This window comes from Myodes glareolus, chromosome 9, assembly GCF_982192425.1.
Source record: "Myodes glareolus chromosome 9, mMyoGla1.1, whole genome shotgun sequence".
In the NCBI taxonomy this organism is placed as follows: Eukaryota; Metazoa; Chordata; class Mammalia; order Rodentia; family Cricetidae; genus Myodes; species Myodes glareolus.
In genome coordinates this window covers 56837761-56843274 of record NC_142034.1, presented here as the reverse complement: position 1 = coordinate 56843274, position 5514 = coordinate 56837761, and the positions used below count along the sequence as shown (strand labels likewise).

General features: G+C 45.4%; 1 long non-coding RNA gene across 1 annotated transcript; it reads left to right on the top strand.

Moving 5' to 3' along the window:
* Positions 1–1403: 1403 nt before the first annotated feature.
* LOC146892960 (uncharacterized) lies at positions 1404–5256 on the top strand. The gene is made up of 4 exons (XR_015003615.2): positions 1404–1642; positions 3367–3469; positions 3701–3860; positions 4491–5256. It is a non-coding gene; the product is annotated as an uncharacterized LOC146892960 (long non-coding RNA).
* Positions 5257–5514: the final 258 nt, after the last annotated feature.

Genomic DNA, 5514 nt, shown 5'->3' with positions numbered 1-5514 from the left:
GTCATATGGTGTTACCTCTCTATCATCTTGCATCTCTCCATCTGGCTGGCGACTCCACCTCTCTTTTTCCTCAGAGTCTTCTCTGTTTCCAGAAGTCACACCTAACTGCTTCCTAGCTATTAGCTGTTCAGTTTTATATTACACCAATCATAGCAATACATTTTCACACAGTGTACAAATATTCCACCACATACCCACTCCAACAAAGCCACAACTCCTAATAGAGCCACTCCCTATGAGACTATGGGGGTCAAGTACATTCAAATTGCCACATCATCCTAACAGGGGGTTTCCTTTTGTCTTTATAAACCACCATTTTCCTATGTGCCACTTCTGTCTTCTCCCTATCCAGAGGCATTTTGTCCCTGTCTCCCCTTCCTTTCTCCCCTCCCCGAACAGATACTCCTTACCCATTTCCCTGTTCCCTTCCCCTTCTCTCTCAACCTCTATTGCCTGCCATTGTCTCTCAGTCCTTGCCTTCTGTCCCTTTGGGGCAAATAAATCCCCTTCATGCTGAGAAACTTGATCATGGAGGTCCTGAGCTAATACCTTTCACAGAAGCCCAACACCCACATGAAATGTCACACTTGTCAGAGCACACTTACTGTCTCAGCACTGGGAGGTGGGGACAGTAATGTCCTCACTGGCCAGCTGAGCTATCCAATCAGTGATCTCCAGATTAAGCTCTTGTCTCAAAAGGTAAGGTAGAAAGTGATAATGGAAAACACTGGCTGTCAACCTCTGACCTCCACACACATATGCCCAGGTACACACACACACACACACACACACACACACACACACACACACACACACTTACACACACATACGTTTCTTTCTGATATAACAGTTCTGAGATGAGGAGCCCATGATAGTGGGTCACTCTGTTCCTCATAGGCACCTGCCTGGCTGAGGTGGGGTCACCACTCCACACAAAGTCCAGCCAGCAGTCAGGAAGAAAAGTTAGAAGAGGCATCTCTTTGACCAAGCACGTGACAGCAACTACTTAAAGGCAAAATTATTTCATTCGCTTCAATTACAGAGGATGTGGTCTGGGTTGCTTGGCCCCATGCGCTTATACAAAACATCACGGTGGTGGGAGCCTGGGACAGAGAACCATCTTTGCTTCACATGGAAGGAAGGCAAAGAAGGAAACAGAAAGAGGCTCATAGCAAGACCTCGTCCCCCAGTATTCTACTTCCTCTTGTCAAGTCCTACTTCCCAAAGTTCCCCAAATCTCTCAGAATAGCACTCTCAGCTGAGACCAAGGCTCCTGTATGTGAGCCTTTGCAGCAGCAGTGGAGGAGGGGCGGGGAACAGTTCATATCCAAACCTCAGCACCCACATCGTTTCCACGTGTTCTATTGGTAAGAGGCTGGTCACATGATTGCTTCTAACTGCTTGGGTGGTGGGAAATGTGGTCTCTGTCTAGACAGTCAGTTCTAGAGTGAAGGAAAGAGAGAACTTCAACAAACATGAAATTCAGGTCTTAGTTTCTCTGACGAAGCCTTCTCCAGCCCTGATCTTTCTATATATTACATGCATGTCCTTGCTGGGAGCGCTTAGGACCTTTCTTGTCAGTCATCTCAGTAGCTGCTCAGTTCCTGCTGCTCCTGCTGCCCGACATTGTCTCTGCCTTCAGGTAAGACTCTGCGCATGCTCAGTGTGTGACTCTGTGTTTGGGCTTAACGTTTACTTAATCATATTGGATACCTCTTGAGTTAAAGTATGGAGGATTTGCTGTGACTTGAAGGCTCTGCGAAAAATGAAAATAATGCATCTCCTGTCCAAAACTAAGACTTTTAGGAAAGTGACAATAGGGCATTATGGGAAGCATAGAGTCTCTCCTAGCACCCGACCCTTTGCTCTTTCACATCCGTGAAGTGGCATCCGCACACAGCACTTGTTTGAGGAATTCTTTCCCTTAGGGAGCTATAAACAACATCTACACCCTTCTTAGAAGGTCCCAATGGTTAAGTCAAAGTTTGCCCAGCGGTGCCAGTGAGTTCATTCGGTTCATTCACACTTACCGAGCAATGACCGCTCATGGAAGTCTGGGTAACTCTACAGCAGTCCCACGGAAAGGCCTTCACCCAGCATGGATGACGACTGCTTAGACGGAGTCCTCCATTGGCCTCCTCCAGCCTACATATTCTAGCAGCTGAGCCCTCTCTGAAACCCAAGGGCACCCGTAACTGCGGTAAACTCCCACACAAATGGCTGTGGGGAGTGGCCGGAATCCCAGGCGAAGGGTCAATGATTCTCCCTACTCCTTACTTTCTTTTTTCTCCTTTTTATTTATTCTCTGTGTCTTTTACATCATGCACTTCCATCCCATTCATTTCCCCATTCCTCCTTATCCACCCTCTGCCTTTGCAACCTCCCCCCAAAATAAAATGAAATAAAGTTTAAGAGAAAAAAAAAAAGAAAGAGGAAAGGGGGGGGATCAGTCTTGTCCATGGAAGCTGTAGTGTGACACATTGAGTCACACAGTAAATCCTCTGATCCATTTATTTTTACTTGCAAGTGTTCATGGCAGAGTGTCATTTGTCTGGTTTGAGGCCTCTGATTTCTGCTGACCAACCCTGCAACTACCCAAGCCCAGAACCAGGTTATGAGTTAGCCCACCCCCTACTTCTGTGAGGGGCTGTCTCACCTCCTCATTGGGATGGGTTCTTGTAAGCAGTCATGACTATTCTGAAGAAGATGGCTGCTGTTTTGCTTAGAGGACCTCGTTCCACAACAGTCCTTCAACAGGGAGTAAGTTAAACGGAACACCACGAAAGATTACGGGAAAAGCCGCACATCTACTGAATACTCGCGTGCAGAGAGGAGATGAATCAAACCACTCCTGTAAAGAAACAGTGGGAAATTTGGTCTCCCTGGCCCTACAGATTAAATGCTATAGCAATCTTCTGGGTCTTCCCAGGCCCGCCCTCCAGAGGGTGGGACTCAGTGCTTCACATGTGGCATCTCATCTCCTAAAAGATTGTCTGTCAGCAGATCTTAGAAATCCCTGCCGAGCGCTTTCCCAGCATCTGCTCACACACCTCCAGCAATAAGAGCTTCCTACCTCTCCGGGCTGCTCCTTCTGGTTTTGACAGCTCTGTGGATGAAGTTCTTCTGAGAGCCAAAGTCTACTTCCCTGTGACTTCCTCCTGCTGGCTCAGAGCCACACATGGGAACAGGATGACGTGCCTGTGTCCTGCACGTGTTTGTTTAAAGGGCTTTGGTATTTCTTTGCCTGGAAGCTGAACGGTCCACACGCTGCACAGGAGTGAAACACTGGCCTGGGAGTGTTTGCCTCAGACGAGTCTAAACTATTTTGTTTTTCTTTCCCTTTGATTGGTTGCCAACACTGAACAGTCTGCAGAGTTCACATAGAATATAGAATTCAAGCTTGGGAAGCTCGGAAGCGCTGGCAGTACTAGACACTCTTGCACTAAGGACACTGAAGGATGGATGTTGGGTGAGCAAATGCCAATGCTACCACAGCCTGCTGCTTTGCGTACTTGGGACCCATGCATTCATTGAACCCAATGTCAGAGTCCTTGTAAAGGAAAATGTTTGTGTGCCTTCCCTAGGAGAGAATAGAAGAAGCCATTGAGTTGTGAGCCCAAGACTTTAGGTAGACTTTGGGTACGGTCATTCAGTGGGATGATTTTCCATTTGTCTTTTCTTCTTCCTGTTCCGAATGCAGAGGCGCTGGCAGGTACTCCAGCCACTACAGTGTGACCATGGCAACCCTAAGGATGGAAGCCACGCATAGGAACATCAAAACAAGCAGTAATATTCTGGTTAAGAGTGATTAAAGATGCTTCTCATCAGCTCACTCTGCCTCTAAAATCCTCTTACCTGAGGTAAGGTAGGAAGCAAACAGTGTGCCCCACTTAACCACTCCTGGGTGGGGTAGTTGTTCTCAACAGCCCAGTGCTGTCCACCCGGGGATACACCTTCTTGTCAGTGCCTTTTCTTAATCTGAGGTTTTACTATGGAAAAGTCTATGCATATACGCATACAAATCGAACAACCAAAAAGATTGAATTAGGATCTTACATCTTGTCATCTAATATATTAGTTCAAAGTAGATTATAGTCCTAGTTACACTAGCTAGACTTACAAAACTCTTAGAAGAAAGTATAAGAGTAAATCTTCCTGATGCCGGTTTTATCAAATAATATTGGGTCTGGTACCAAAGGAATAAACTATAAGGGGAGAGGGAAGAGGCTGGCGAGACACTTCAATGGTAAGAGCGCAAACTCTGCTTACAGACCTGAATTCTGTTCTTGATGCCCAAATTGGGTGGCTCTTACCTGTAACTGTAGCTCCAGGGGATCCAGTGCCTTTTTCTGGCCTCCACAGGCACCTGCACCAAAGTGTCCATACCCATATGGAGACCCATGCACATAATTAAAACTGAAATAAATATTTTAGAAAAGAAAACATACATCAATATTCAACCATAATCCAAAGCTTTTGTCTTTCAAAAGGTACACTTGAGCAAGGGAGCTGATAATCACCAAGTGGGAAGCTATTTCCAAAGTACTGCCTGGTAAGAGCGCACATCCAGAAACAAGAAGTACTGCGACACTATTTCAAAGATTTAGAGGGTTTGGTTTAATGTACAAAGAATTTGAATAGACCCGAAGAAGATACACAAATGGTCAGTAAGAAACACATGTAAACTTGTTCAACCACATGAGCTGCCACAATGAGAGACCACCTCACACCTACTGGGACAGCTAGGAGCAAAAATAGCAAGTATTGGCAAGGACAGGGAGGAATTGGAAGCTCTGGGAGTTGCTGGGAATTGAAAACGGTGCAGCTGCTGTGGAAAACCGTCTGGCAGAGCCTCAGAAAGTTAAACATAGAATTACCATGCGATCCAGGAACCTCACTTCTAGGTATGTAGCAAAAAGAATTGAGACCAAGGACCCGGAGTTTCTCTACCAACCTCTATAGCAGCACAATTCACAACAGCCAAATACAACTGTCCAGCAACAGAAGAGGGGATCAGACGAGATGAACGCATAACAATTTGTAAAGTGGCGTTTCCCAATAAGAAGTGAAATTCCAGCACATGCTACAGAGAGAGAGAGAGAGAGAGAGAGAGAGAGAGATATTAAATTTTTAAAAACATTAAAAACTGGCTAAAGTGATAATGTTATCTATCATCTATATATGCATGATCACAATAAAATTTAAAATTATAAACTAAAGATGATATTGTTTGTTGCTGAGAATGTGGGAAAACCAGAAGCCTGCCTTGTTCTTGGTAGGGACGTGAAAATGTGTATTCGCCTTCAAAAGGTTCTGGCAGTTCCTTGAGATTCTAAACATGGACACAGCAAATCTATGCCTAAAACTACTCAGGAAGACCTGTATCCACGAGAGTGTTTACAGGCGTGCTCAGAGTAAAACTGCCTAAAATGGAAAGGACCCATCACAAAATGTGATATATACACAACATTGAACAACAGAAAAGAACGGGGTGTTGATATCATGCGGATTAAC